Below are 10,991 nucleotides of genomic sequence, written 5' to 3'. Positions count from 1 at the left end.
TACTCTATCAAAGCCCTTTATTTTGAAGATCTCTATGAGGCTGGCTATCAGCACTCTTCTTTACCCAACCTGCTCAATCTCCCCTGATCATTATAACCTCACTGTTCTGGTGTCATCTCTGTGAATCCTTTTCACGCCTTGGCAGTGCCTCTGCATCCTTTCTCTGATAAGGAGGTCAAAACTATGCTCAATGCATCAAGTGTATCACAACTGTATCACAAAATGTATCTACTTTCAAATATTATTCCTCTAGGAATAAACCCCAGTGTCTTGCTTGCATTTTTATGGCTGGTCGTGCTATTGAACTGTATGGTGCATCAGAGCCACAGCTTGAACCGAATAGATATTACCGCCCTGAAATCAGCCAGGCACAAAATGACATCTGGGACTTTTTCTGCACTGCATGCTTTAGATACCAGTATCAAGTACAGGAGCAAAGGATTCAGAGAAAATGGGTGAGATTCTAAACGAGTACTTTGCATCGGTATTCACCGAGGAGAGGGACATGAGGGATGTTGAGGTTAGGGATAGATGTTTGATCACTCTAGGTCAAGTTGGCATAAGGAGGGAGGAAGTGTTGGGTATTCTAAAAGGCATTAAGGTGGACAAGTCCCCAGGTCCGGATGGGATCTATCCCAGGTTACTGAGGGAAGCGAGAGAGGAAATAGCTGGGGCCATAACAGATATCTTTGCAGCATCCTTAAACATGGGTGAGGTCCCAGAGGACCGGAGAATTGCTAATGTTGTCCCCTTGTTTAAGAAGGGTAGCAGGGATAATCCAGGTAATTATAGACCGGTGAGCCTGACGTCAGTGGTAGGGAAGCTGCTGGAGAAGATACTGAGGGATAGGATCTATTCCCATTTGGAAGAAAATGGGCTTAGCAGTGATAGGCAACATGGTTTTGTGCAGGGAAGGTCATGTCTTACCAACTCAATAGAATTCTTTGAGGAAGTGACAAAGTTGATTGATGAGGGATGATCTGTAGATATCATATACATGGACTTCAGTAAGGCGTTTGATAAGGTTCCCCATGGTAGGTTGATGGAGAAAGTGAAGTGGCATGGGGTCCAAGGTGTACTAGCTAGATGGATAAAGAACTGGCTGGGCAACAGGAGACAGAGAGTAGCAGTGGAAGGGAGTTTCTCAAAATGCAGACGTGTGACCAGTGGTGTTCCACAGGGATCCGTGCTGGGACCACTGTTGTTTGTGATATACATAAATGATTTGGAGGAAAGTATAGGTGGTCTGATTAGCAAGTTTGCAGACGACACTAAGATTGTTGGAGTAGCAGATAGTGAAGGGGACTGTCAGGGAATACAGCAGAATATAGATAGATTGGAGAGTTGGGCAGAGAAATGGCAGATGGAGTTCAATCCGGGAAATGAGAGGTGATGCATTTTGGAAGATCCAATTCAAGAGTGAACTAAACAGTAAATGGAAAAGTCCTGGGGAAAATTGATGTGCAGAGAGATTTGGGTGTTCATGTCAATGGAGGTTCAGGTTCCCTGAAGGTGGCAACGCAGGTCATTAGAGTGGTCAAGAAGGCATACGGCATGCTTTCCTTCATCGGACGGGGTATTGAGTACAAGAGTTCGCAGGTCATGTTACAGTTGTCTAAGACTTTGGTTCGGCCATATTTGGAATACTGCGTGCAGTTCTGGTCGCCACATTACCAAAAGGATGTAGATGCTTTGGAGAGGGTGCAGAGGAGGTTCACCAGGATGTTGTCTAGTATGGAGGGCGCTAGCTATGAAGAGAGGTTGAGTAGATTAGGATTATTTTCATTAGAAAGACGGAGGTTGAGGGGGGACCTGATTGAGGTGTATAAAATCATGAGAGGTATAGACAGGGTGGATAGCAAGAAGCTTTTGCCCAGAGTGGGGGATTCAATTACTAGGGGTCACGAGTTCAAAGTGAGAGGGGAAATGTTTTGGGGGGATATGCGTGGAAAGTGTTTTACGCAGAGGGTGGTGGGTGCCTGGAACGCATTGCCAGCGGAGGTGGTAGACGCGGGCACGATAGCGTCTTTTAAGATGTATCTAGATAGATACATGAATGGGCAGGAAGCAAAGAGATACAGACCCTTAGAAAATAGGCGACAGGTTTAGATAGAGGATCTGGATCGGCGCAGGCTTGGAGGGCCGAAGGGCCTGTTCCTGTGCTGAAATGTTCTTTGTTCTTTGTTCTTTGAGTGTTGTCTATCCATTTAACCAGTTATCGGGGCCGTGTCTTGTATGGTTGATACATCTCTGGGAGTGAATAATTGCTAGAATATATTTTCCCTAAGCCTTCAGCAAGCTCTGATTCTGACATAATGGGATTGGGGAAACAGAGGGCCCTGTTACCACGGTGCGATTTTATCCTCATCTCCCCACCACGATTCTTCACAATACAAACAATATTCTGACCTGAAACGTTAACTCTGCTTCTCTCTCCACAGATGCTGCCAGACCTGCTGAGTATTTGCAGTATTTCTTGTTTTTATTTCAGATTTCCAGCAACTGCATTTCCTACAAACAATAACTCGCCTTTCTGCTGTGGCACAGTAACACTCAACTATCAGTCAGAAGCTTGTGGATTCAAGCTCCCACTCAAGAGAAATAAGCCCCAAAATCTAGGTTACACTCTGGTGATGCACTGAGGGACTGCAGCACTGTTGGAAATGCCATTATGACACGATGATAAACTGAGGTCCATCTGCCTTCTCAGGCAAGTGACTAACTGTTTGGTCAAAGAGCTCAGTTTTAACGGAGTGTGCATTGGTTTATGCGGGAATTTCAATGCTTCGGGCCCAGGCAGCTTCAGGCATGGGCGCCAATATTGGAAGTGACTAAAATTGGAAATGCTCAAGAGGTCAGAATTGGAGGAGGGCAGAGATCGTAGAGCTGCGTTGGGCTGGAAGAGGCAACAGGGATAGAGAGGGGCAAGAGCATGGAGGAAATTTCAAAACGGGGCAAGAATTTTGAAATCAACTTGTTATCCGAACAGGAGCCAAAGTCAGTAAGCGATCACAGTCACTGGTGAAATAACAATCTTGTTCTCAGTGGTTGCCTTATAAATATTTCTCCTTCAATCCTTCTTCTCTTTCTTCTTCTTTGGCCTCCTTCTCTCGTGACACTATGGGTAAGCGCCTGGAGGTGGTCAGTGGTCTGTGGGGCAGTGCCTGGAATGTCTATAAAGGCCAATTCTCCAGTGGCAGACTCTTCCACAGGTGCTGCAGATAAAATTGATTGTCAGGGCTGTTATGCAGTTGGCTCTCCCCTTGCGCTTCTGTCGTTTTCCCTGCCAACTGCTAGGTCATTTTGACTCACCACACTTTAGACGTGCCTTTATGGCTGCCCGCCAGCTCTGGCGATCACTGGCAACTGGCTCCCATGACTTGTGATCAACGTCACAGGACTTCATGTCACGTTTGCAGCCATCTTTAAAGCAGAGACATGGTCGGCCGGTGGGTCTGATACCAGAGACGAGCTCGCTGTACAACGTGTCTTTGGGGATCCTGCCATCTTCCATGCGGCTCACATGGCCAAGCCATCTCAAGCGCCACTGGCTCAGTAGGGTGTATAAGCTGGGGATGTTGGCCGCCTCGAGGGCTTCTGTGTTGGAGATATGGTCCTGCCACCTGATGCCAAGGATTCTCCGGAGTCAGCGAAGATGGAATGAATTGAGGCATCGTTCTTGGCTGACATACATTGTCCAGGCCTCTCTGCCGTACAGCAAGGTACTGAGGACACAGGCTTGAAACACTCAGACTTTTGTGTTCCGTGTCAGTGCGCCATTTTCCCACACTCTCTTGGCCAGTCTGGACATAGCAGTGGAAGCTTGTCCCACGCGCTTGTTGATTTCTGCATCTAGAGACAGGTTACTGGTGATAGTTGAGCCTAGGTAGGTGAACTCTCGAACCACTTCCAGAGCGTGGTCGCCGATATTGATGGATGGAGCACTTCTGACGTTCTGTCCCATGATGTTCGTTTTCTTGAGGCTGATGGTTAGGCCAAATTCGTTGCAGGCAGCCGCAATCCTGTCGATGAGAGTTTGCAGACACTCCTCAGAGTGAGATGTTAATGCAGCATCGTCAGCAAAGAGGAGTTCCCTGATGAGGACTTTCCGTACTTTGGTCTTTGCTCTTCGACAGGCAAGGTTGAACAACCTGCCCCCCGATCTTGTGCGGAGGACAATTCCTTCTTTTGAACACTTGAACGCATGTGAGAGCAGCATCAGCCCACATCACAGCAAACAGGTTATCTGCACTTGATCACATTGCTTTTGGTGGGATCTTACTGTGCCCGAAATGGCTGCAGCGCACCCGATATTATAACAGTGACTGCACTTCAAAACATGGTTCATTGTCTGTGAAGGATAGTGTGACATCATGAACGGCGCTTTAGAAATGCAAGTCTTCACTCAGTGCAGTACCCGAGGTGTCAACTTCAGCTATTGTCAAGGCCAAGTGCGGTCAGCAACCACGACCTTCTGCCTGGGAGGCGAGAGTGCGACCACATCAGCCACATCTGACAGGTGATGCATTGCTTGAGTCAGGCAAACAGTTTGGAAACCACAGCCTTTGATTCGCATCAGTTGCTGCTTCCAGGGTGCAAAATCTTGCAGATCATCTCCTAACCACATGCCTTTCATCATCTGTCTGAGCTCAAACTGAACTCTCTCAGCTGGTTCCACATTAAACTCATTTGCAGAACGTGTTTGGTTTCTCCCATCGCAGAATACAAAGGCTGTCTGGATGGAAAGCAAAATTGCAGTAGGATCAACAGATAGTATGAAACAACCACCATTTCCAGCGTGGTGAGTTTGCCTCCGACGATTAAAGACGTTTGATGCACTGGACAGGGTATCCAAGAAGAGGAAGACATAAACATGCATGTCATATGGGACAGAAGGATCTAGAATTGAGAGGGTTGAAACACAGGTCGTCCCAACGCAAGTGACAGCTGATCAAAAGCATTTGAAGTGCATTCACTGTGTGACTATAAGAAAATGAGCAGCAGAATTTCACACAGTAAGATCCTGCAAAAACAAAATGGAACGGTGTTAATGATCCACCACTGTATGGCGCAGGGGTTGCTGTACTGAAAGAGATTAAAGATTCCGTTTTAGTGTACAGCACAGGGAGTCTGGTGCTGAATGAGATAATGACTCACCACTAGTTTTGCTATTTCAAATGGTTTGGTAATCATGGACCATTTACACACCCCGATCTCAATGGTAATACTACAAACTGCTCATAATAGGAAAATGCAACATGTATAGAGTGCTTTCATAATGCTTTGTAGAACAGGCAATTATTTAGAGTAACATGGGATCATAGGAGCAGGAGTAGGCCATTCCGCCTCTCGAGTCTGCTCCGCCATTCAAACAGATTATGGCTGATCATCTAACACAACGCCATTTTTCGCCACTCTCCCCAGATCCCTTGATTTCATTAGTGTCCAGACATATAACGATTTCTGACTTGAACATGCTCAATGATTGACCTTAAACTGCCCTCTAGGGTCGAGATTCATCATCCTTTGAGTAATGAAATTCTTCCCCATCTCAGTCGTAAATGTCCTATCCCTTATTCTGAGACTGTGTCCCCTTGTTCTAAACTCACCAGCCAGAGGAAACATCTTATCCACATCCATCCTGTCACGTCCTGTATGAATTTTATAAGGTTCAATGACATCACCTCGCATTCATCGAAACACTGGACAATGCATGCCCAATTTCTACAATCTGTCCTCATAAGACAATCCACCTTTCCAGGGATTAGTCTGGTGAACCTCCATTGCACTCTTTCTATGGCACGCATATCCGTCCTTAGATAAGAAGACAAAAAACGTACGCAATGCTCCAGGTGAGATCTCACCAAGGTTTTGCATAATTGAAGCAAGGCATTTTTGCTCCAGTACTCAAATCCCCTTGCAATGAAGGCCAACATACCATCTGCTTTCTGAATTGCTTGCTGCATCTGCATTTTGAAGACAATGTCACGAATGTAGACATTGATGAGACAGACCAAACAAACCAGAGATCAAGCATAAATGTGACTCCACTAGCATTGTAGTGCATACCAACTGAACTGCTCTCAATGTGGTTAAAGATTACCTGGTAATGCCATATATATCAATTCACCAAGGTATCACTTCACAGGTTGCATCCGATAAAGAGCAATATTGGTCAAATAAGTACTAACAGCAGCCATACCCTATTCAGATGTTTAACAGGTTCAAAGCAAGTTAAATTTTAATTCGAATAAAGAACTTGCCCGTAAACACTCGAGTTTCTACAACCGAGCACTATGGGCCCTGACAACATTCCGGCAATAGTACTGAAGACCTGTGCTCCAGAACGTGCCATGTCCCGAGCCAAGCTGTTCCAGTACAGCTACAACACTGGCACCTACCCGGCAATGTGGAAAATTATCCAGGTATGCCCTGTACACAAAAAGCAGGGTAAGTCCAACACGGTCAATTGCCACCCCATCAGTATGCTCTCAATCCTCAGTAAAGTGATGGAAGATGTCTTTGACAGTGCTATCAAGCGGGGCTTGCTTAGCAATAAGCTGCTCAGTGGCGCTCAGTTTGGGTTCTGCCACGACCATTCAGCTCCAGACTTCATTACAGCCTTGGTTCAAACATGGACAAAAGAGTTGAACTCAATTAGTGAGGTGAGAGTGACTGCCCTAGACATCAAGGCAGCGTTTAACCGAGTATGGTATCAAGGAGCCTTAGCAAAACTGGAGTCAATGGGAATCAGGGGAAAACTCCACTGATTGGAGTCATACCTAGTGCAAACGAAGATGTTTGTGGTTGTCGGAGGTAAATTATCTCAGCTCGAGGACATCACTGCAGGAGTTCCTCAGGGTAGTGTCCTAGGCCCAACCATCTTCAGCTGCTTCTTTAATGACTTTCCTTCAATCATAAGGTGGGGATGTTCGCTGATGATTGCCCAATGTTCAGCACCATTTGCAACTCCTCAGATACTGAAGCAGTCCGTGTAGAAATGCATCAAGACCTGGACAATATCCAGGCTTGGGCTGATAAGTGGAAAGTAACATTCGCGCCACACAAGTGCCAGGCAATGATCATCTCCAACAAGAGAGAATCTAAGCATCTTCCCTTGAAATTCAATGGCATTATGATTGCTGAATCACCCACTATCAACATTCTGGGGGTTACCATTCACCAGAAACTGAACTGGAGTAGACATATAAATACCGTGGCTACAAGAGCAGGTCAGAGGCCAGGAATCTTGTGGCGAGTAACTCACCTCATGACTCTCCAAAGCCTGTCCACCATCTACAAGGCACAAGTCAGGAGTGTGATGGAATACTCTTCACTTGCCTGGATGGGTGCAGCTCCAACAACACTCAAAAAGCTCGACACCACCCAGGACAAAACAGCCCGTATGATTGGCACCCCATTCACAAACATTCACTCCCTCCACCACCTCGCATAGTGGCAGCAGTGTGTACCAACTACAAGATTGACTGCATCAACACACCAAGTCTCCTTAGACAGCTCCTTCCAAACACACAACATTGACCACCTAGAAGGACAAGGCACCAAATGCATGGGCACTCCACCACCTGCAAGTTCCCCTTCAAGTCACGCACCATCCTGACTTGGGACTATATCCCCGTTCCTTCAATGTCGCTGGATCAAAATCTTGGAATATCCTTCCGAGCAGCTCTGTGGGTATCCCTACCCTACATGGACTGCAGAAGTTCAAGAAGGCAGCTCACCACCACCTTCTCAAGGGCAATTAGGGATGGGCAATAAATCCTGGCCTGGGCAGCGACACCCACATCCCAGGAACGAATAAAAAAAACTCACTTGCATGTGAAATTCTCCAAAATATTTTACCAAATTGGGCAAAGTCAGCCCACTTTTTCATTGGCATATAATCAATCAAGGAAATTGAAATATTGCAACACGTTGGAGTTCTTTAATTAAGTCCAACCGACCGCACGTCTTGGATTACAGGAATGAAACCAACAAGAGAGTATTAAATAGAAAATGTGGAAAGACTCAGATGGCCGGGCAGCGTGATATTGGCATTTCCTCACTGCCTGAGTCTAAAGTGAATGCAGCCTGGTATCACAGCAGTAGATGGCATCCCAACTGCACTCAACCGGGGCGGCACAGTAGTGCAATGGTTAGCACCACAGCCTCGCAACTCGGGTTCAGTTCTAAATACTGCCTGTGCAGAGTATGCAAGTTCTCCCTGTGACCCTGTGGGTTATTCTGGGTGCTCTGGTTTCCTCCCACGGCCAAAGACTTGCAAATTGTTAGGTAAATTGGCCATTATAAATTGCCCCTAGTGTAGGTAGGTGGTAGGAGAATGGTGAGGATGTGGTAGGGAATATGGGGTTGATGTAGGATTAGCATAAGTGGTTGTTTGTTGGTCGGTACAGACTCGGTGGGCCGAAGGGCCTGTTTCAGTGCTCTATCTCTCTCTAACTCCCCCCCCACCTCTGGCAATAAAAGCAAGACTCATCACTAACATGGAAACCAAAAGCACCCATCAGCAGCAATAAGGGACAGTATTTGGGAGCATCAGGAGTGGACATTACATCAGCTAGTTGTGCGGGACTAACAGCCATTAATTTATGCAAAGTGGGTGGTATACCTTTATTTCATCCTTCTCTTCCCCCTCACTGAATTATACTATCTCTGCTGCCCACTAGAGTGATTAATGCTGTGGACAGACTGGAGAGTGTTTATGAACACACAGTGTTCCACAGACACCGCTTCGAAAACCATTGCTTTACTCTGCAACCAAGGTATTCTGGTACTGGTTAAAGAATAAGCTGCAGTCAAAGGCACAGGAACTATGATACTGGCGGAGGTAAATCCTTAACAGTGGTGCACCGCAAAGGCAGTCTGCTACTGCAAGTACTGCAGATTCACCTCCAGCACAGGTAATCTGCTACTGACAGAGTTGCACATTCACATCTACTGTACAGCACAGGGAATCTGGTACTGCAAGCACTACAGATTCACCTCCAGGGTACAGCACAGGTAATCTGCTACTGACAGAGTTGCACATTCACCTCTACTGTACAGCACAGGGAATCTGGCACTGCAAGCACTACAGATTCACCTCCAGGGTACAGCACAGGTAATCTGCTACTGACAGAGTTGCATATTCACCTCTACTGTACAGCACAGGGAATCTGGTACTGCAAGCACTGCAGATTCACCTCCAGGGTACAGCACAGGTTGTCTGCTACTGACAGAGTTACACATGTACTTGTATTGTACAGCACAGGGAGTCTAGTACTGAAAGAGTTACAGAATCACCTCCAGTAGAACATAAGAAATAGGAGCAGGAGAAGGCCATTCGGTCCCAAATGACTGCCCCGCCATTCAATAAGATCATAGCTGATGTGCCCCAGACCTGAACTATTCTTTCATGCCAGCTCCTCATAGCCCTCAACTCCCCGATATTTCAAAAATCTATTTACCTCCTCTTTAAATACTTTCAGTGATCTAGCCTGCACAACTTCTGGGGTAGGGATTCCAGACATTCACTACTTCTCTGAGAGAAGAAATTTCCTTCGCATCTCCGTTTCAAATGTGTGCCCCCTTATTCTGTAACTATGTTCCGTAGTTTGAGATTCCCCCACTAGTGGAAACATCATCTCAACATCTACCCTGTCGAGCCCCCTCAGAATCTTGTATCTTTCAATAAGATCACCCCTCATTCTTCTAAACTCTAATGAATAAAGGCCTAACCTATTTAGCCGTTCTTGATAAGTCAACCCCTTAATCCCAGGAATAAGCCAAGTGAAATTCTTTTGAACTGCCTCCAATGCCAGCATATCCTTTCTTAGATACGGGGACCAAAACTGTATAAAATACGCCCGGTGCGGCCTCACCAACACCCTGTGGAGTTCGAACAAGACTTCCCTATTTTTAAACTCCAACCTCCGAGCAATATAGGCCAAAATTCCATTTGCTTCATTAATTACTTGTTGCACCTGCATGCCAAATTTTTGTGTTTCGTGCACAGGAACACCCAGATTCCTCTGTGCTGCATTTTTTGAAGTCTCTCCTTTTAAATAATAGTCTGCCTTTTGATTCTTCCAACCTAAGTGCATGACCTCACACTGTCCTACATTAAACTCCATCTGCCAAGTTTTTGCCCACTCATTCAACCTATCTATATCCACCTGCCAATTCCTAATGTCTTCATGACAACATACACTCCCACCTATTTTTGTATTGTCAGCAAACTTGGATGTATTACACTCTGCCCCCTCTTCCAAATCATCAACATAGAGAGCAAATAATTGAGGTTCTCGGACTTATCCTTGTCGCACTCCACTAATTACGTTTCTCCAAACTGAAAACGACCCATTAATCCTGGCTCTCAGTCTTCTGTGAATGAACCAATCCTTAATCCATGCTAATATGTTACCCCCAATACCCCGTGAGCTCCTATCTTGTGCAATAATCTTTTAAATGGCACTTTATCGAATGCCTTCTAGAAATCCAATGACACGACATCAACTAGTTCCCCTTTATCAGCTCTGCTTGTTATATCCTCAAAGAACTCTATCAAATTTGTCAAGCAGAATTTCCCTTTCACAAAACCATGTTGACTCTGTTACTTTGCGTTAAGTTTTTCTAAATGTCCTGCTATTTCTTCCTTAATAATGGACTTCAGCATTTTCCCCACTACTGATGTTAGGCTGACTGGCCTATAGCTTCCTGCTTTTTGTCTTCCTCCATTCTTGAGGCAACGGAAGTCCGGTGTTGATACAATTACACATTCACCTCCAGTGTACAGCAATGGGAATCTGGCACTTAAACAGCTGCACATTCACCTCTAGTGTACAGCAGTGGGAGTCTGGTGCTGTTAGAATTACATATTATCCTTCAGTGTACAGCAGAGTGAGTCTGGTACTGAAATAGTTACACATTCACCTTCAGTGTACAGCAGAGTGAGTCTGGTACTGAAATAGTTACACATTCACCTTCAGTGT

This window comes from Heterodontus francisci, chromosome 45 (assembly GCF_036365525.1).
Source record: "Heterodontus francisci isolate sHetFra1 chromosome 45, sHetFra1.hap1, whole genome shotgun sequence".
Lineage (NCBI taxonomy): Eukaryota > Metazoa > Chordata > Chondrichthyes > Heterodontiformes > Heterodontidae > Heterodontus > Heterodontus francisci.
The sequence above is the reverse complement of the archived record's forward strand: the minus strand, read 5'-3'. Positions refer to the sequence as shown.